This window comes from Prionailurus bengalensis, chromosome C1 (genome assembly GCF_016509475.1).
Source record: "Prionailurus bengalensis isolate Pbe53 chromosome C1, Fcat_Pben_1.1_paternal_pri, whole genome shotgun sequence".
Lineage (NCBI taxonomy): Eukaryota > Metazoa > Chordata > Mammalia > Carnivora > Felidae > Prionailurus > Prionailurus bengalensis.
The window spans coordinates 113,027,212-113,050,598 of NC_057345.1; positions in this window are offsets into that span (position 1 = coordinate 113,027,212).

Here is a 23,387-nt window from a genome sequence, read left to right on the forward strand (position 1 = left end):
TGAATTTATCCAGAAAAGCTGGGATTATTATTAGCAAAGTGATTGTTGTAATTTATCATGTTAACAATAGGAGAAAACTGCATGTTCATTTCAACAAATGCAGAAACGGTGCCTCATGATATTCAAAAAAATAATCCTCAACAAACTAAGAATAGAAAAAACAATTTCTTAAATAGTTACCCATCAGTAGTATCTAAACAACAACAACAACAACAAAAAATTATTGTACCAGGATTCTTGCACAGAGTCACCACACCGAGGCTTCTCCTTCCAGGAAACAACTTTATTTGTGTTGACACTGCTCAGTTGGGTTAGTACCGGAAAACTGAGCCCCGAACATCACGTGAAGTAGTTTTTTATACATTTTCTATTTCTTAGTCTCCCATATATGGTAACACACAAACATGCAATCTGATTAAGTTGTCTCATGTTACAAGGTCGTGAGGGATGTTGTCACCTTCCCTAAAGCCATGTTGCCTTGAGGTTTTTTTGTTCTTTTTTCTCCTTAGTGAGGGGTCCCCACCACATTATAGCAACTCGTATATTAATGGTGAAATGTTGGAAATAGTTTCCTGATGAGGAGGGACAAAATAAAGTCACAGATTATTGTTTTCATTTTTTTTTAAATAGAATTCTCAGACAGTACAGTTAGTCAAAGAAAAACAAAGCCATACAAATTGGAAAGGAGGCATGATGGTTACTTTTGTGTGTCAACTTGACTGGACTACAGGGTGCTTGAACATTTACTCGCAATTCTTGGGTTTGTGGGTTGGCAAACCAAGAGCTGGTGAGTTAAGAATATGCAGGGTTATGTTTGCTTGTTTTTGTTTTTGAGAGAGAGAGAGAGAGAGCGAGAGAGAGCGCATGAGCAGGGAAGGCTGCAGAGGGAGAAGATGGGAATCTTAAGCAGGCTCCATTCTCAGTGCGGAGCTCAATCTCAGGACAATGGGATCATGACCTGAGCTCAAATCAATAGTCGGATGCTTAAACAACTGAGCCACTCAGGTGCCCAAGAAAATGCAGATTTTGACCTGCAGAATGAGGAGGCACATGCACCCACATGGGGCCAGCAGGGAGTGTCCTCAGCCTTCTAGCACCACCTTCGGGGAAGTGAAAACCCCCAGTTTTGCTTTCTTTTTTTTTTTAATTTAAATTTTAGTTAATTAACATACAGTGCAATATTGGTTTCAGGAGTAAAACCCAGTGATTCATCCCTTACATACAATAGCCAGTGCTCTTCACAGCAAGTGGCCTCCTTAATACCCATCCCCCATCTAGCCCATCCCCCATCTCCCTCCCTCCCTCAACCCTCGGTTCATTCTCTAAGAATCTCTTGTAGTTTGTTTCCCTCTCTTCTCTTTTTTTTTTCCTCCCTTCCCATATGTTCCTCTGTTTGGTTTCTTAAATTCCACATACGAGTGCTGTTTTGAGCAAAGGCAGGGTTTGAAGACACTCACACAAAGGAAGTAAGGTCATAAGGTTTATTATTTACAAATCCCAGAACCCAAGTGCCCTGAACCAGCAGAAGGGCAGTCCTCCCTCCCAGGTCACAAGCAAGCAGGAGACAGAGAAGAGGGAGCAAGCATCTGCTGCTTACAAGGTGGTTGGGGCAGTGACCATGGCTGGTTTCTCATTACAGTGTGTCTTGTGAGGGTGTTTTTGGATGAGAGCCACATTTGAAACGGTATAGACTGAGTAAAGCAGAATATCTCTTCCGATGTAAGTGGGCCTCCTCCAATCAACTGAATACCTGAATAGAACACAAACTCCAGTAAGAGGGAACTTCTGCCAGTAAGATGAGAGCTGCTATACTCCTGTTCCTAGGCTGAAACTCACACCATCAGCTCTCCCACTTCTCAGGCCTTCAGACTCAGGCTGGAACTACACTTCGAATCTCCTGGATCCTCAGCTTGTTGACTACAGATCTGGGGATTTCTCAGCCTCCATAATTCTGTAAGTCAATTCCTTAAAATAAATCTCTCTCTCTCTCTCTGCTTCTATCTCTATCTCTATCTCTATCCCTATCTCTATCTCCATTTCTATCTCTATCTCTATCATCTATCTCTACTCTCTCTCTCTTTCTCCATCTCTATCTCTCTATCTCTATTTCTATCTCTATCTGTCTCTATCTCTGTCTCTCTCTATCTCTATTTTTATCTACCTCTATCTCTATCCCTATCTCTATCTCTCTCTATCTCTCTCTTTCTCTATCTCTCTATCTCTATTTCTATCTATCTCTGTCTCTATCTCTTACCTCTATCATTTCTATCTCTCTATCTCTATTTTTATTTCTCTCTCTCTATCAATCATCTATATATTTCTACCTATATCATCTATCTATATCCTTATCCATATCTATCTATCTATGCAATTGACCCTTGAGCAACATAGGGTTAAATTATTCAGGTCCACTTATATGCTAATTGTTTTGGTAAGTAAGTCCAGTTCTATAAATGTATTTTCTTTTCCTTATGATGTTCTCAATAACATTTCCTTTTCTCAACCTTAAATTATTGGAAGAATAAAGTATACAATACATAATATACAAAATATGTGATCACCAACTGTTTACGTTATTGGTGAGGTCAACAGTAGGCTATTAGTAGGTTTGAGGGAGTCAAAGTTTCCCTAACCCACATTGTTCAAGGGTCAACTGTATGTATATATATATATATATATATGTATGTATATATATATATATGTATGTATATATATATATAAAATAATGTATATATATATGTATATATATATGTATATATGTATATATGTATATACATATATATGTATATACATATATATGTATATATGTATATGTATATACATATATATGTATATATATGTATATGTATACATATACATACATATATACATACATACATATGTATATACATTATATATATAATATATATAATGTATATATATAATATATATAAAAATGTATATATATATAAAATAAAATATAAATTAAAAAATATTAAATATAGATACCAGGGGAAGATGGTGGCGTAGGAGAACGCTGGGCTCACTGTGCGTCCTGCTGATCACTTAGATTCCACCTACATGTGCCTAAATAACCCATAAAACCGCCAGAAGACTAGCAGAATGGAGTCTCCAGAGCCAAGCGCAGACAAGAGGCCCACGGAAGAGGGTAGGAAGGGCAGAGAGGCGGTGCTTGCTACATGGACTGGTGGGAGGAAGCCTGGACAGAGGGGCAGCCCACCGGCCAAGCAGAGACCCCGAGTCTGGCTGGCAAAAGCAGAGCGGCCGGTCGGAGTGTGTTTGGACAGTGAGCAGGACTTAACATCTGGAAGGTTATAAGTTAACAGCTCTGCTCGGAGAGTGGGAAGGCTGGAGGACAACGGGAGGGAGAGTTGTTGAGCCGCTGACAACATTGCTCAGCTTGGCGGGGAACAAAGGCGCTCGCCAGGGCCATCTCCCTCACCCATCCCCCAGCCCAAATCCCAAAGGGAACCAGTTCCTGCCAGAGAACTTGCTTGCACCCCGCAAACACCGAACGCTGTGCTTCTGTGGATCCATCCCTCCAGCGGCGGGTCTGATTCCCTCCCGCTGCCACAGGGCCCCTCCTGAAGTGGACCACTGAAGGAGAAGCCAGCTAAGCCTGCCCCTCCCGCCCCCATGCACCTTGCCCATCCACACCAGCTAATACGCCAGATCCCCAGCACCACAAGCCTGGCAGTGTGCAAGTAGCCTAGATGGGCCACGCCACCACACAGTGAATCCTGCCCCTAGGAGAGGGGAAGAGAGGGCATACACCAGTCTGACTGTGGCCCCAGTGGTGGGCTGGGGGCAGACATCAGGTCTGACTGCGGCCCCACCCACCAACTCCAGTTATTCAAGACAGCACAGGGGAAGTGCCCTGCAGGTCCCCACCACTCCAGGGACTATCCAAAATGACCGAACAGAAGAATTCCCCTCAAAAGAATCTCCAGGAAATAACAACAGCTAATGAACTGATCAAAAAGGATTTAAACAATAAAACTGAAAGTGAATTTAGAATAATAGTCATAAAACTAATCGCTGGACTTGAAAGCAGTATAGAGGACAGCAGAGAATCTACTGCTACAGAGATCAAGGGACTAAGGAATAATCAGGAGGAGCTAAAAAATTCTATAAACGAGCTGCAAAATAAAATGGAAACAACCACGGCTCAGATTGAAGAGGCAGAGGAGAGAATAGGTGAACTAGAAGATAAAATTATCGAAAAAGAGTAGCTGAGAAAAGGAGAGATAAAAAAATCCAGGAGTATGAGGGGAAAATTAGAGAACAAAGTGATGCACTAAAGAGAAATAATATATGCATAATTGGTATTCCAAAGGAGGAAGAGAGAGGGAAAGGTGCTGAAGGTTTACTTGAAGAAATAATAGCTGAGAACTTCCCTGATGTGGGGAAGGAAAAAGGCATTGAAATCCAAGAGGCACAGAGAACTCTCTTCAGACGTAACTTGAATCGATCTTCTGCATGACATATCATAGTGAAACTGGCAAAATACAAGGATAAAGAGAAAATTCTGAAAGCAGCTAGAGATAAACGTGCCCTAACATATAAAGGGAGACCTACAAGACTTGTGACCAATCTCTCTTCTGAAACTTGGCACCCAGAAAGGAATGGCAGGAGATCTTCAATGTGATGAACAGAAAAAATATTCAGCCGAGAATCCTTTATCCAGCAAGTCTGTCATTTAGAATAGAAGGAGAGATAAAGGTCTTCCCAAACAAACAAAAACTAAAGGAATCCGTCACCACTAAACCAGCCGTACAAGAGATCCTAAGGGGGATCCTGTGAGACAAAGTACCAGAGACATCGCTACAAGCATAAAACATACAGACATCACAATGACTCTAAACCTATATCTTTCTATAATAACACTGAATGTAAATGGACTAAATGCGCCAACTAAAAGACATAGGGTATCAGAATGGATAAAAAAACAAGACCCATCTATTTGCTGTCTACAAGAGGCTCATTTTAGACCTGAGGACACCTGCAGATTGAGAGTGAGGGGATGGAGAACTATTTATCATGCTACTGGAAGCCAAAAGAAAGCTGGAGTAGCCATACTTATATCAGACAAACTAGACTTTAAATTAAAGGCTGTAACAAGAGATGAAGAAGGGCATTATATAATAATCACAGGGTGTATCCATCAGGAAGAGCTAACAATTATAAATGTCTATGTGCCGAATACCGGAGCCCCCAAATATATAAAACAATTACTCATAAACATAAGCAACCTTATTGATAAGAATGTGGTAATTGCAGGAGACTTAAAAACTCCACTTACAGAAATGGATAGATCATCTAGACACATGGTCAATAAAGAAACAAGGGCCCTGAATGATACATTGGATCAGATGGACTTGACAGATATATTTAGAACTCTGCATCCCAAAGCAACAGAATATACTTTCTTCTCGAGTGCACATGGAACATTCTCCAAGATAGATCACATACTGGGTCATAAACAGCCCTTCATAAGTATACAAGAATTGAGATCATACCATGCATACTTTCAGACCACAATGCTATGAAGCTTGAAATCAACCACAGAAAAAAGTCTGGAAAACCTCCAAAGGCATGGAGGTTAAAGAACACCCTACTAAAGAATGAATAGGTCAACCAGGCAATTAGAGAAGAAATTAAAAAATATATGGAAACAAACGAAAATAAAAATACAGCAACCCAAATGCTTTGGGATGCAGCGAAGGCAGTCCTGAGAGGAAAATACATTGCAATCCAGGCCTATCTCAAGAAACAAGAAAAATCCCAAATACAAAATCTAACAGCACACCTAAAGGAAATAGAAGCAGAACATCAAAGACAGCCTAAACCCAGCAGAAGAAGAGAAATAATAAAGATCAGAGCAGAAATAAACAATATAGAATCTAAAAAAACTATAGAGCCGATCAATGAAACCAAGAGTTGGTTTTTTGAAAACTTAAACAAAATTGATAAACCTCTAGCCAGGCTTCTCAAAAAGAAAAGGGAGATGACCCAAATAGATAAAATCATGAATTAAAATGGAATTATTACAACCAATCCCTCAGAGATACAAACAATTATCAGGGAATACTATGAAAAATTATATGCCAACAAACTGGACAACCTGGAGGAAACGGACAAATTCCTAAACACCCACACTCTTCCAAAACTCAATCAGGAGGAAATAGAAAGCTTGAACAGACCCATAACCAGCAAAGAAATTGAATCGGTTATCAAAAACCTCCCAACAAATAAGAGTTCAGGACCAGATGGCTTCGCAGGGGAGTTCCACCAGACGTTTAAAGCAGAGATAATACCTATCCTTCTCAAAAAACAGAAAGGGAAGGAAAACTTCCAGACTCATTCTATGAAGCCAGTATTACTTTGATTCCCAAACCAGACAGAGACCCAGTAAAAAAGGAGTACTTCAGGCCAACATCCCTGATGAATATGGATGCAAAAATTCTAAATAAGATACTAGCAAATCGAATTCAACAGCATATAAAAAGAATTATTCACCATGATCAAGTGGGATTCATTCCTGGGATGCAGGGCTGGTTCAACATTCACAAATCAATCAATGTGATACATCACATTAATAAAAGAAAAGATAAGAACCATATGATCCTGTCAATCGATGCAGAAAAGCATTTGACAAAGTTCAGCACACTTTCTTAATAAAAACCCTGCAGAAAGTCGGGATAGAAGGAACATACTTAAACATCATAAAAGTCATTTATGAAAAGCCCACAGCTAACATCATCCTCAATGGGGAAAAACAGAGTTTTTTCCCTGAGATCAGGAACACGACAGGGATGTCCACTCTTACCGCTGTTGTTTAACATAGTGTTGGAAGTTCTAGCATCAGCAATCAGACAACAAAAGGAAATCAAAGGCATCAAAATTGGCAAAGATGAAGTCAAGCTTTCACTTTTTGGAGATGACATAATATTATACATGGAAAATCCGATAGACTCCACCAAAAGTCTGCTAGAACTGATACATGAATTCAGCAAAGTTGCAGGATACAAAATCAATGTACAGAAATCAGTTACATTCTTATACACTAATAATGAAACAACAGAAAGACAAATAAACTGATCCCATTCACAATTGAACCAAGAAGCATAAAATACCTAGGGATAAATCTAACCAAAGATGTAAAAGATCTGTATGCTGAAAACTATAGAAAGCCTATGAAGGTAATTGAAGAAGATATAAAGAAATGGAAAGACATTCCCTGCTCAAGGGTTGGAAGAATAAATATTGTTAAAATGTCAATACTACCCAAAGCTCTCTACACATTCAATGCAATCCCAATCAAAATTACACCAGCATTCTTCTCAAAACTAGAACAAGCAATCCTAAAATTCATATGGAACCACAAAAGGCCCCGAATAGCCAAAGTAATTTTGAAGAAGAAGACCAAAGCAGGAGGCATCACAATCCCAGACTTTAGCCTCTACTACAAATCTGTAACCATCAAGACAGCATGGTATTGGCACAAAAACAGACACATAGACCAATGGAATAGAATAGAAACCCCAGAACTAGACCCACAAATGCATGGCCAACTAATCTTTGACAAAGCAGGAAAGAACATCCAATGGAAAAAAGACAGTCTCTTTAACAAATGGTGCTGGGAGAACTGGACAGCACCATGCAGAAGGTTGAAACTAGACCACTTTCTCACACCATTCACAAAAATAAACTCAAAATGGGTCAAGGACCTGAATGTGAGACAGGAAACCATCAAAACCCTAGAGGAGAAAGCAGGAAAAGACCTCTCTGACCTCAGCCATAGCAATCTCTTACTCGACACATCCCCAAAGGCAAGGGAATTGGTGCAGCCACTCTTGAAAACAGTGTGGAGGTTCCCCAAAATTAAAAATAGACCTACCCTATGACCCAGTAATAGCACTGCTAGGAATTTACCCAAGGGATACAGGAGTACTGATGCATACGGGCACTTGTATCCCAATGTTTATAGCAGCACTCTCAACAATAGCCAAATTATGGAAAGAGCCTAAATGTCCATCAACTGATGAATGGATAAAGATATTGTGGTTTATATACACAATGGAGTACTGCGTGGCAATGAGAAAGAATGAAGTATGGCCCTTGGTAAAACGTGGATGGAACTGGAGAGTGTGACGCTAAGTGAAATAAGCCATACAGAGAAAGACAGATACCATATGTTTTCATTCTTAAGTGGATTATGAGAAACTTAACACAAACCCATGGGGGAGGGGAAAGAAAAAAAAAAGAGGTTAGAGTGGGAGAGAGCCAAAGCATAAGAGACTCTTAAAAACTGAGAACAAACTGAGGGTTGATGGGGGGTGGGAAGAAGGGGAGGGTGGGCGATGGGTATTGAGGAGGGCACCTTTTGGGATGAGCACTGGGTGTTGTATGGAAACCAATTTGACAATAAATTTCATATATTGAAAAAAATATTAAATATATATATTCTACTGATTCTGAGTTTCTGAAAAACTCTGTTTAATAAAGGAGGAAACAAAATTACTATTATTTGTATATAATATTTTCTATGTAGAAAACCTAAGAAATCTATTAATAAGGGAATTCATGTTTACTGAATTAAAATCAATATGCAGAAGTCACTTGCTTTTCTATATGCTAGCAACAACGCTGTTAGAAAAATGTAATATAAAAAGCACTAAGACACTGTTATAGGCTGAATTGTGTCACACAAAAGACATGATGAAATCCCATTCCCTGGTACTGGTGCACCTGACCTAATTTGGAAAAAGGGTCTTTCCAAATGTAATCAACTAAGAGGAATTCATTAGAATGGACTCTAATCCAATATGACTGGTGCCCTTATAAGAAGAGAAAAGAGGCACCTGGGTGGCTCAGTTGGTTGAGCATCTGATTTCAACTCAGGTCATGATCTCACAGTTTGTGAGCTCGAGCTCTGCATGCAGCTCTGCTGACAGCTCAGAGCCTGGAACCTGCTTCAGATTCTGTGTCTCCCTCTCTGTCCCTCCCCCGCTCATGCTCTGTCTCTCAAAATAAATAAAAACATTAAAAAAAGAAGAAAAGAAACACAGAGATAGACAGAAACACAGAGACAGACACAGACATTGGAGTGAGGTAGCTACAAGTCAAGGAAAGCAAAGGGTCTATAGCCACCCTAGGAAGCTAGGAAGAGGCAAGAAAGGATTCTACTCAGAATCTACCAGGAAGTATGGCCAATGCTGACATTTTGGATTTAGACTTCTATTCTCCAAGACTGTGAATAAATTAGGAAACTACTACAGATACCATTTACACTCATCATTAAAAAGTTACTCAAGAAAATGTAGAAAAACTTATGGACAGTCTTTGTGCAAAAAATATAATACTCTATTAAAAGATATTAAGGGAGTCATAAATAAATGGAAAACCATACTACCATAAGATATCAATTCTAAATTGACTCAGACTTATTGGAATTCCAATTCAATTTCCAATGCAGTTTTCCTTGGAACTTGATAAGTTGATTCTAAATTTTGGTAAAATGAGCAAAAAAAATATGGAAGTAGTTTCATGATAGCTTTTAAATAAAAATGAAATAAATAAACACAAAACCTTCAAATGTCTTTCAACAGTAGAAAGAATACATGGATTGCAGTGCATTTAAACAGTGCTATAAAACAGTAACCATGAGTGCGCCACAGTCATGTGCATAATGTGAGTGAGTCTCAAAAGAAGAAAAAATATTTCAAAGCAAAGGGGAAAGTCATCCTAGACAAATGATATCAATCTCACTTGTAAAACATTGGAAAACACAACATTTAAGTCAATACATTCTTAAAGGAGTCATCTACAAGTGATAAAATATTATGGAAGTAAATGGAATTATTGCCACAAAAATCATATTTGGAGTCATATCTGAGAGTGAGGGAGGAGGCCAGTCATAAGAGGGCAGATGATGGATGCTTTGAGATATTAGAAATGTCTATTTCTTAAGGATAAATAGATGTTCAGGCCTACTCTTTAAAATTTACATGTGTGCTCTGTATGATCTTTTATGTATATAGTATATTTTGTAACTGGATAGGGTCTCTTTCATGAGGAAACATTATGTTGAATTCACATAAACTATTGGTGTTCTTGGGTCCAGTTGCAAAGAACCTTATTAAGCAAATGGTTTGAACCTGGTACTTCGTAGCTAACACTCATTGGCTATAGAACTTCAGATAAAGTTTGAGCCTCCCAAGGCTGGTTATTGATCAATATCTTCCCAACCTTACTGGCTCTGTCATTTACTTTAAATCCAGGCACTACTGTAATGATGGCTGATTACAGGAGGCCCATCGCCCACAACTTCGTTATCACCCAGTTTGCAGGGGGAGCATTTGGTCCACAATGAACTGAAAGGCAGCCAAAGCAAATTTATGACATTGCATACTGTATCGATTTTGATGGGAACAAAAGCAGGGAAGGTCAATAGGATGGCATCCAAAGTCATTACTGGGCAGAAGAGAAGACTAAATCAAAATGAGTGATTAATTTTTTTTAGCCGTTTTATGCTGAGTTCCTGCAACCTCAGAAATGATCCCATATTTTGGTGTCAGAGCTCTATAATAAAATGGCAATGCGACTGTGATAGAAAATTCAGATCTAGGGGCAAGAACATAGGAATAAATTCTTTTAAAAAATTCTCTATGAGAATGATTCAAAGAGTTGTGTTTTAACAAAGTCACCTTGTTTGGAAGATGCTTTGTTTCTGGTCCAAACCTGGTTTTCCTTGCCTGAATGCCCTGATTCCTCTGCCTTGCTCTCAGTGTGCTCACCACTGAAAAGAGAGGAAAGGAGAGAGAAAGAGAAAGACAGAGAGAGAGTCAAGGAGGGAGAGAGACAGAGGGAAAAAAGCAGGGAGGGGAGAGAGAGGAAGGAAGGAAGGAAGGAAGGAAGGAAGGAAGGCAGGAAGCAGAGAGGAAGAGAGATAAAAGAAAGATATAGGGATAATATAAATAAAAATAATGCAAATAAAATGGACACTGATAGAATTGGTGACCTTGAATTCTGGTGTTTTGTATTATTTTTCCTAGAGGAAAATAGATGACTTTTCAAGGGAATGCTATTTTATTTTATTTTATTTTATTTTATTTTATTTTATTTTATTTTTTTATTTTTTATTTAATATTATTTTATTTTATTTTATTTGAGAGAGTGAAAGAACATGTGAGTGAGGGGGAGGGGCAGAGGGAGACAGAGAGAGAATCTTAAGCAGGCTTCATGCTCAGTGCAGAGCCCAACTGGGGGCTCGATCCCACAACCCTGGGATCATGACCTGAGCCAAAATCAAAGTTGGTCGCTCAACTAACTGAAACATGCAGGTACCCCTATTTTTCTAAATATATAGAAAACAACAGACAAATATGACCAACAATAAATAATACTAGCCTTAATTCTAATAACATTAATTGTTATACTAAAACTTATTACCATTCATTGATAATTTAATGGTTAACAGCCACACTGCCTCTCCTGATTTACATCTTACTTAATTCTTGTAATAACCCTGAGATGTAGGTGATGGTGTCTGTTAGTAAAAATAAGAAATTTGGGGCTCTTTAAGGTAGGAAAGATTAGCTTGATAGCTAATACATAGTAGGTTTTTAACACAAAAGTGCTGGACCTATACAAGCTCATGTCCCAGAACTGTTACAGTGACTTCTTAGACTCACCATAGAGAAGTGTTGACATCCTCATAGCTATAGTTTATGGATACTTCTGCAGGTAGAATAACAAAAATACTGCTATTCCCTAAAGGGGACTCCTGTAGGGCTGTCTGAGTCCTATGGTTTGAGTCCTTCAGCTTCCAGGTCACTGTGGCCACCAAAGAAGCTTCTAGCATATGTGATTAGGATACCAGCTCTGCAGCTGTGAGATACCACATGTCTGTGTTCTGCTGTGTTGACTGCCCCCATTGTAGACCCAGGAACTAAAGTTATGGGATACTAATTATCAGATTCAGAACCCCTCCCCAAGATGTCCACTTGCATCTAGGACTACGGACCCCTGCACCACGCTTCCTGTCTGTGCAGTTGCCTCAGGGCCTGTTTTCCCTGTTTTCTGTAGCTTTTCTCTCATTAGCAGCTTCCCTCTCTAACCAATCTCCCTTATGACTGGCCTCTTTCCTTTTGTCTTTTCCCTTACAGTTAGTGTTTTGACTTTCTTGAAACTCTGTACCCCAGAGTTATTGATCCCTTGGCCCTGACCTGGGGCCCGTGAACGTGGTGCCACCATCTTGGAGTGGCTCCATAGCACACTTGTCCTCTCCTCATGGCAGGGAGTAAACAGGGTCAGCATTCTTCCCAGAATTCCTTTCTCAACTTTCCACACGTGGGGTTATGGAGAGATGCACACAGGACACACTTCTGAGCAGAAAGTCTACACCATGACTTGATTTGCAGGGTCTCATCTTTTTCTGATCCCAGCCTGTTCTTCTCTTTGCATTCCCCAAAGCACTCACACATGGGCTAGATGCCTCAAAATTCTCATCTCCTGTTTTGTCTCCTCTGGAAAGCCTTCCTGCCTGCCCCAACTTCCTGTAGCCTCTTTCTCTCCTCAGAGTCTTCATAGCTGGGGTTCTCTATTGTCCCCTTCTAACACTTTCTTGGAGCCAGACATCATGCAAAGCAGTGGGCATCAGCCTGGGGCACTGATCCTTTCAATATCCCCTCCTACTCTCATTCTACAGACAAAGAAAACTATAGAGTCTAGAAAATAAATGATTTGCCCAAGGCCCTACAGATCTTACTGGTGAGGTGACTAGGAATAATGTCTTCAAGTGTGAGGAAGCTGGGATCTTTCCCCTCCCAAGGGGTTTATAAACAAAGAGGTACTTGTAGTGATGGGTGTTCAAAGAGTACAGATTTCTAGAGGCCAGAAGAGCTCTCAGATCAGAATCCCTGAGGACAAATCCATCCCCTCCATGTGACCAGAATCCAGATTTCCCCCTTCCCTAGTCTTCATTAAGAACCATTCACTGCTAATTCCATCATAGTCCCTCCCTCATTCACATGCACACCAGATCACGTTTGACATGTTTGCTATTTCCCAGGGGGAGGGTGGCAGCCTGCGATCATATCTACACTCAGACATGCAAATACACTGACAATATGAGAAGTTACAGAAAGGGCTCATTAAGATTATATAAATAAGGTCAAATAAGGTTGCACAAGTGCACACACACACGTATGGTTATATGATCTTATTTAGCTCTCTGAGGTTCTGCAATCTCTCCAAGTGTCAGTTGCATTGTTTGCAAATGGGGTTAGAAATCTCATGGTATTATATTTAATATAAACCTGACCACTTCATACACCACAGAGGTCATCAAAGAGCTTGTTTGAGTAAAAACTCAGTTCTTCCCTACAAGTCAACAACTTTATATGTGGCAATTTCTATCCTTTGCCTTCCTGGAGAAGGAAATTGGCTTTTCCAGATTTATTAAGAAACAGTGAATACAAAAATACTCTGCATTATTGGACTTTAGAAACAACTTACTAGGTAAGAGAAACAACTTTCTCCACTGTAGAAATGATAGAATGTGCAATGTTAAATGCAGGTGAGTGATAAGTACATTTAAAAAATGTCACGGGGCGCCTGGGTGGCGCAGTCGGTTAAGCGTCCGACTTCAGCCAGGTCACAATCTCGCGGTCCGTGAGTTCGAGCCCCGCGTTGGGCTCTGGGCTGATGGCTCAGAGCCTGGAGCCTGTTTCCGATACTGTGTCTCCCTCTCTCTCTGCCCCTCCCCATTCATGCTCTGTCTCTCTCTGTCCCAAAAATAAATAAACGTTGAAAAAAAAATTTTTTTTAAATGTCAGATAATTTAGGCTCAAGGTAAGTTAATGTTCCAGAAAAAAAACTAATTTTATAAATACATTTATATAAAAGTTGATGTATACTTTCATAAATAAATCTATTATAATATATATAGAATATATATTATAAATTTATACACACATGAAAATACACATACATGTATACACATGCAGAGGAGTCATCTTCCAAGCATTTTTAGGGAAACAAATAAACATTAAAAGAGACAATGTTGGTGCAGCAAAGTTCCTTAACTCCTTCTGGGTTCCTTTTATTCTCTGTCAAGAAGAATTATCTTTGGATCGAAAAGGGTACAGCGAGCATTTCTGAGAGTGAAGTAAATACACTCATGATGGATAAAACGATTGTAAGAGTACACATGCTTGCTTTGCATGAGTTAAAACCTCTGACCTGTCTAAATTACACACCAGAGTCTCAAGAGACTCTCTAAATGAGATAACTGTCATTGATTCTTCATGTTCATGTAAGGACAAAAGCTTCTGAAAGACTGGAGATGGGCAAATTCTATCAGTATTTAAAAAGAAGAAGGAGGTTTATTCCACAAACCACTCATTAGTGAGCTTCAATAGTGACCTGCCAAAGACATTAAAATCCCTTTAAACTAAAATTTCCACAGTCTAAGATGTAAGTCTTCCCATGGTTAAAATTGTTTTCTCCTTTTATTCTTCTTTCCTTGTTTTTGTCCCTCCTTCCTTTCCTTCTTTCCTCCCTTCCTTCCTTCTTCTCTTACTTCTTTCCTTCCTCCCTTCTTTCCTTCCTATGTGTTAATAAAATTTTCATTTTAGAACAATTTTTGCAAAGATGGCACAAAGGTAGTACAAAGAAATCACAAAGGTAGTGACAGAGTCCCTAGATATCTTGCAACTAGTTTCCCCTATTAGTAACATCTTACATTGGTATGGTACATATGTTAAAACTAATAAACCAAAACAGGTAAACAGGTTTCCATGCTAAAAGTAGAGTGTTTCCATAAAATCTTTCATGAACAGAAATGTCATAAAGCAAAGAAGCAATTACAGTTAATTTATATGGAAATATGAGTGTTCCCAGACCCAAAAAATAATCTCTCGGAGGTTTTTCTGTTGTAAGTCATACTGCAATAAACATAGGGGATAGATCAATGGAACAGGATAAAAATATCAAAAACAAACCAATGATTATATGGCCAGTTAACCTTTGACAAAGGAGGAAAGAATATACAATGGGAAAAAAGTCCCTTCAACAAATGATGTTGAGAAAACTGGACAGCAACATGAAAAAGAATGAAAAAGAAACACTGTCTTACACTATGCGCGCGCGCACGCACACACACACACACACACACACACACATACACAAACCTCACAATGGATTAAAGACTTAAATGTGAGACCTGAAGCCATAAAAATCTTAGAAAAGAAAACAGCTAGTAATTTCTCTGAGATCAGCTACAGCAACCTTTCGCTAGATGTATCTCCTGAAGCAAGGGAAACAAAAGCAAAAATAAACTATTGGGACTACATCAAAATAAAAAGCTTCTGCAGAATGAAGTAAACAATAAACAAAACTAAAAGGCAACCTACAGAATGGGAGAAAATATTTGAAGATAACATATCTGATAAAGGGTTAGTATCCAAAATATATAAAGAACTTATGAAACTGAATGCACCCAAACCTGAATAATTTGCATCCCCAAACCAAATAATCCAATTAAAAAATGACAGAAGACGTGAATAGACATTTCTCCAAAGGAGACATACAGATGACCAACAGACACATGAAAAGATGCTCAACATGACTCATAATCAGGGAAAATCAAATCAAAACTACAATGAGATACCACTGCACACCTGTCAAATCACTAAAATCAACAGAAACAAGTGTTGGCAAGGATGTGCAGATAAGGGAACATTTATGCACTGTTGGTAGGAATGAAAACTGGTGCATCCACTGTGGAAAACAGTTTGAAAGCTCCTCAAAAAATTAAAAATAGAACTGGCTTATGATCCAGAAATTGTGCTACTGAATATTTACTAAAGAATTTGAAATAACTAATTTGAAATAATATTGGTATCTTATTATTAACTGAAGCCTTTACTGTATTCAGATTTCCTTAGTTTTGACCTATTGTGTCTTTTCTGTTTCAGGGCCCCATAAAGGGTTGTATCATATCACAATTCGTTGCCATGGTTCCTTAGGCTGGGACAGTTTTTCATTTTTTCCTTGTTTTTTGATGACTTTGATAGTTTTGAGAAATTATAGTACAATTAGTTATTTTGTAAAATCTTCCAGACTGCAATTTGCCTGACTACCTTGGGATTATGGGTTTTGGGGAGGAAGATCAGTGAGGGGAAAGTGCCATACATAATTTATGTATTTTTTCTTTAATTTATTCTGTTGTTGCTTTCATATCTAAGAAAACATTGCCTAATACAAAGTCATTAAGATTAATATCTGTATTTTCTTCTAAAAGTTTTATACTTTTAGTTCTCACATTTAGGTCTTTGATTTGAGTTTGTTTTTATAATGGGGTGAGATAGGAGTCTAACTTCATTTACTTGTGTGTGGTTGGCCATTTGTCCTAGCAACATTTGTTGAAAGGACTATTCTTTTCTCATGGAATTACTTTCGAATCCTTACTGAAAGTCAATTGACCATAATGTAAGGATTTTTCAATTCTATTCTACTGATTTGTATGTCTATCCTTATGTCAGTACCACCCTGTCGTGATTAACGTTGCTTTATAATAAATTTTCTAAGTGGGAAGGGTGAGTCTACTAACTTTTTGGCTTTTCTGTTCCTTTGAGTTTTCCATAGAATTTGAAGATCAGCTTGTCAATTTCTGCAACGAAGCCAGCTGGGATTTTAAATGAGATTGTGTTGGGGGTGACTGAGGCTCTGGCAGTTGAGTGACTGACTTTGTCTCACATCATGATCTCATGGTTCATGAGTTCAAGTCCCACATTGGGTTCTGGGCTGAGAGCACGGAGCCTGCTTGGGATTCTCTCTCTCCCTCTCTCTTTGCTGCTCCTGTGTTCATGCTCTCTCTCTTTCTCTCAAAAATAAACATTAAAAAAATTTTAAAGATAAATGGGAGGGGGGGGTGCCTGGATGGCTTAGTCAGTTAAGCCTCTGACTTTGGCTCAGGTCGTGATCTCACGGTTCATGAGTTCTAGCCCCGCATACGGCTCTGTGCTGACAGTTCAGAGTCTGGAGCCTGCTTCAGATTCTGTATCTCCCTCTCTCTCTGCCCTTCCCCCTCACTCATGCTCTGTCTCTATCTCAAAAATAAATAAAAGCTAAAAAAATTTTAAAAGTAAATAAATGGATTGTGTTGAATTTCTATATCAATTTGAGGAGTATTGCTACCTTAATAATATTTGCATCATTAAGTCTTTGTATTATTAATGTTTGTATTATTAAGTCTTCAGGTACATGTGCATGGAATATGTTACCATTTATTTAGATCTTCTTTAATTTCTTTCAGCAATGTTCTGTAGTTTTCATAGTATAATGTTTGAACTTATTCTGTTAAATTGAATTCTAAACTTTTTGTTTTTGATGCTATTGTAAATGGAATTATTTTCTTAATTTCACTTTCAGATTGTTCATTGCTAGTATATAAAAATACAATTGACTTTTGTATATCAATCTTGTATTCTACATTTCTGAACTCTTTACAATAGCTGTTTTAGTGGATTCCTTAGGACTTCTATATACAATATCATGCCTTTTGTAAATGGAGGTAATTATCTCTCTTTCCCTCCTTCTCCAATTTGGATGCCTTTGATTTCACTTTCTTATCTAATTGCCTTGGCTAGAACCTTTAATACAATGTTAAATGAAGGCAAGGAGAGTACATCTTGTCTTGTTTTTATTCTTAGAATAAAAGCATCCAGTCATTTACCATTAAGTATGATGTTAGCTGCAGGGTTTTCTGTAAATTTCTTTTTATCGGGTTTTAGAAGTTCCCTTCTATTCCTGGTTCAATGAACATTTTCATTATGAAAAGGTCAAATGCTTTTTCCATGTCTATTAAGATAATCATGTGACCTTTGTTTCTCATTGGATTTTTTGTCTTTCATTCATTGACAATACTTAATTATTTTATTTATTTATTTATTTGGTGTATTTTTGTTACTAAAATTTTTTTAATGTTTATTTATTTTTGAGAGAGAGATAGAAAGAGAAAGACCCAGTGCGAGCAGGGGAGGAGTAGAGAGAAAGGGAAGCAAAGAATCCAAAGCAGGCTCCAGGCTCTAGCTGTCAGCACAGAGCCCCATATGGGGCTTGAACTCACAACTCACAAACCTCAAGATCATGACCTGAGCTAATGTTGGCTGCCCAACTGACTGAACCACCCTAGTGCCCCTATTTATTTGGTTTTATAACATATATCTTATGTTATATGGTATATAACAATGATTGATATTATTTCATTCATATATGGGATCTAAAAACAAAACAAATGAACAAATAAACAAAATCAGAATAAGATTACATATTTCTATGTAAATGCAGAGAAAAAAAAAAAAAGAAAGATCATTTCCAGAAGGGAGGGAGGTGGGGGAGTGGGCAAAATGGTAAAGGAGAATGAGAGATACAGGCTTCATGTTATAGATTGAATTAGTCACAGGAATAAAAAGCACAGATTAGGAGATATAGTCAATGATCATGTAATAGTGTTGTATGGTGACAGATGTTAACAACACTTGGGGGCATAGCATAATGTATAGAGAAATTGAATCACTATGTTGTATACCTGAAACCAATGTAACATTGTGTGTTAACTCTACTCAAATTAAAAAAAAAATTAAAAATAGATATTTGGATATTAAGCCAATCCTACATTCCTGGATAAATTCTACTTATAATTGTCCTAACTTAATTGAGTTATGTTTGCTAGTATTCTGTTTAGAATTTTTATGTCTATATTCAAAAGTGCTATTCATCTATAGTTTTCTTTTATTGTCATTTCTTGTTTGGCTTTGGTACCAGTATAATATTGGCTCCAAGAAATAAGTTGACTAGTGTTTTTTTCTCTTCTATTTTTGAAAGGCTTTTTGAAAAATTGTGTTAATTCTTCTTTAAATATTTGGTAGAATCTACCAGAGCAGTCATTGGGACTGGGCTTTTTCTTCTCGGTAGTTGTTGCTGTTATTATTATTAATTCAATCTCTTTACTTGATATACATTTATTCAAAATTTTCTATTTTTAGTGAATCAAATTGAATAGATCAGGTCTTTATAGAAACATGTCCATTTTATCTAATTTATGTAATTATTGGCATGCAATTTTTCAAAAATTCTTTCATAATCCTTTTTATTTCTGTAAGGTCAATAGTAATGCACCATTTCATTTTTACTTCTTTATTTGAGTGCCTTTGTTTTTTATTGTCAATCTAGCTAAAGATTTATCAAATTTATTAAAACTTTCAAAAAAAAACCCCAAAGTTTTCTTATATTAATTTTCCTTATTGCCTGTTTTCTGTTTTGTCAAACCTTGCCCTAAATTTTATTTCCTTGATTTTGTTTGCTTTAGGTTTAGTTTTCTTTTTCTTTTTTTTTTCAGTGATTTAAGATTTAAGTTATTAAGAATATTTCTTTTCTTTTTGACTCAGCCAATTAGTTACACATTTCTAAACACTGCTTTAGCTGTATTCCATTGTTAGTTGTGTTTCTATTTTAATTCATCTCAAAGCACTTCCTATTTTCCCTTTAGATTTCTTCGTTGATCTGTTAGTTAGGATGTATTGTTTAATTTCCACACATTTATGACTGTCTCAAGTTTCTTTCTGTTATTTATTTATAATTTCATTCCACTGACGTCAGAAAACAAACTTTATATAATTTCCATGTGAAATGTATTGAAGTTTGTTTTATTGCCCAGCATATGGTGTGTCCTACACAATGCTCCATGCGCACATGAGAAGACTTTATATTCTTTGTTTGTGAGATGGACTATTGACACGTGTGCTACGTCTAATTGGTTATATTATGGTTGAAATCTAATTACATGCTGATTTTTTACCTACATGTTCTTTACATTATTGAAACGGGTTTTATTGAAAATTTCAACTATTATTGTTGAACTGTCGTCCGTTCTGTCAGTTTTTGCTATATGAGTTTTGGTTCTTCATTGTTAGGTGTATGTATGTTTATAATTGATATATCTTCCTGATGGATCGACACTTTTATTATTATAAAATGTATCTCATTTCTAGTATTTTTTTTTACTTTACAATCTACTTCTCTTGTATTTGTATACCCATTCTTTCTTTCTTGTGGTTACTGTTTGCATGGTATATATTTTTCCATCCATTTACTTTCAGTCTACGTATCTTAGAATATATAGTGTGCTTCTTGTAGGCAGAATATGATCATAGCTTGGTTTTTATCTGGTCAGACAATTATTGCCTTTCAATTAGATTATGTAATCCATTTACATTTTATTTTACTATTAATATAATTGAATTTGCTTCTGACATTTTATTGTTTCATGTTTTTTGTTTCTCTGTTCTTACTTTACTCATATTTCCTGCATTATATAAATACATTTTCATTTCTTTGATAATGTTTTCTATATATAGTTTTTTATTTATTTCTTTAATGGCTGCTATATGGCTTACTATATACACTTGAACTTGTCAGAATATATTTCAGATTCATAAAACTATTTCAATTATATATAAAAATATTACTTGATCTTCCTCTTGTTTTTTGAAGTATTATTATTATATATATTACATCTATATATTTGACAAACTTCAACAATATATTGCTATAGTTTTAACTTTATGAGTATAAAAAAAAGCATGTATTTATAGCTTTTTGTTATATTTGCTTTTTTATTTCATGTTTCCTGTTCTGTTCATTTGTCCTATGTTTTCAAGTTATTGTCTAGATTCACTTTTTAGCTCAGCACAGCTTTATTCCCACTGTCTTCCTTTGCAATGTTCCAGCAAATATATTACATTATGCCCATCAGTATGATCCTATACATATTATTTTATCCAATTATTTTTTTTTTTTAAAGAATCTCAGTTCTTCAACGTTTATTTATTTTTGGGACAGAGAGAGACAGAGCATGAACGGCGGAGGGGCAGAGAGAGAGGGAGACACAGAATCGGAAACAGGTTCCAGGCTCTGAGCCATCAGCCCAGAGCCTGACGTGGGGCTCGAACTCACAGACCGTGAGATCATGACCTGGCTGAAGTTGGACGCTTAACTGACTGCGCCACCCAGGTGCCCCTATCCAATTATTTTTTAAAGTCAGTTAAAGGAATAAAATAAAATATGCATTTAAACTATTTTTTTTTATAATTACATAGTTCCCTGTACTAGTGTTCTATGTTTTTTCTGTCAGTTCATATTATTTCCTGGAATCACTTGCTTTCAGTAGGAATAACTTTGTTTAGTATTTCTCATAAGATGGATCCTCTAAAAATGAATTCCGTGTTTGTTTGATTTTGTAAAACTTTGAAGTCTATTTTGCTATTATTTTTGCACTTTGCTTTACTGGATGTGGTATGCTTGCTTGGTATTTTTAATTTGAGGACATTGAATATGTAATTTCACTGCCTTCTGGCCTCCATTATTTCAGATGAAATTTCAGTAGTCCAATCTTACTGGGGTTCCCTTTTCATGTGATGATTTGTTTTCACTTGATGTTTCCAAAATGTTTTTTTGTTTTTTGTTTTCATCATCTATATATGATAGGCACATGGATATCTTTGCATTTATCCTAATAGCAGCCTATCAATCTTGTTTAATATATAGATTTTTTTTTTCAAATTTGAGAAAATTTCAGCCATCATTTCTTTGAATATACTTTTTTTCCTGCTCCTTTCTCTCTCTCCCCTCAAGCTACTTCCCCCATTATGCATATGCTGGTGCATTTAATAGTGTCCCATCTTTTTTTGAGGCTTTGTTAATTTTTTTCCCATTCCTTTTTCTTTCTGTTTTCCAGACTGCATAATCTGCATTGGTCTCTCTTCAAGTTCTCTAATTCTTCAGCCAGTTCAAATCTACTTTGAGCCTCTCCAGGAATTTTTAATTTAAAATTACACTTTTCTTCTAAAGTTAGTATAAAGAACTACTAACTATGGCTTTATATACATTCTCTCTTTGATGAGACAGTTTCATCATACTTTATTTATTTAAGCACGTTTTGCTTTCATTCACTGAACATGGTCACCTTGAAGTCTATGTCTTTTAATCTGACATCTGTTCACTCTTACATACAGTTTCTATTGCTGGTTTTTACCCTTATACAGAGATCATGTTTTTCTGTTTCTTAGCCTGCCTCAGAATTTTAACATGCCCCCCTCCCCCCAGTAATATTCTTTTATACCTTAGATGAGACAAGAAGGCTGGAGGAGGTTGAGGCGGGCAGAATGCTCTTCTTCCAGCTAGGATAAGGCTGTGGAAAAAAACTTTTCCCCTGGAGGGTATGTCGACCACTTCAGGTATATTTCACAGTGATTACCCTATTCCTCCCCATGTCAGAACCATGGCGGGAGGTGGGGGGGGGGGGCGGATCTTTCTCCGATTGTCAATATGAGAACTGGAGAGGATTACCGGGCATAAAACCACAGAAGTGTAAGGGTGTTACAGATCAGAAGCCTCCAGTAGATTCTCTGTGTCACAGTGGTTCACATTCCACCTCTGGCAATTTGTCAAAGTTATCATTTAAGTGTTCCTACTGGTGGATGGCTCCAACAGCTTCTGTTGGAGGTAAGCATATTTCAACTGTGACTCTCTGGATTCACCTATGTTTGTAGATTTTGCAGTGGCAGTTTTTACTGAAATCTTCATTCTCTGATGGGTGTAAGAAGAGTCGTTAATTTTCAGTTTGTTCAGCTTGTATTTATTTATTTATTTACTTGATGTTTTTATTTATTTTTGAGACAAAGAGACAGAGCATGAGTGGGGGAGGGGCAGAGAGAGAGGGAGACACAGAATCCGAAGCAGGCTCCAGGTTCTGAGCCACCAGTACAGAGCCTGATGCAGGGCTCAAACTCACAGGCTGTGAGATCATGACCTGAGCCGAAGTTGGTCGCTCGACTGTCTGAGCCACCCAGGCACCCCAGCTTGTATTTATTATAAGGATGTGAATAATGACTTCGAAGTTCTTCTAAGTTCTTTAGTCAGTACTGAAACCAGAAATGTTGCACTTTTTTTCTTTCTTTTTTAACTTTCTGACTCATATATAATTGAATTACTCAAGTGTGAATGTGCATATTATCAGTGTCATTTAAGGGAGTGAGGGTCTGTTATCTGTCTGCATGTCCTTGGGACCCCAGTTTTCCTCACTTTGAGCAAGCTGAGAAGTCTTAATTTCAGTTAGCATTACCTTCATGCATAATTCAGCCTCTGCGAATACAGAGATGGCAACTAATTCAAGAGATTTATTTAGTTTCTTGCACATTCTCTGAGAAACTAATTTATATAGTAGTAGCATCAGGTGAGCCTCCTGTTTGTTTTAGATAAACAGAAATCTTAACTTGAAAGCTCCATTATTTGCTTCACTACCAACAATTCAAGAGATA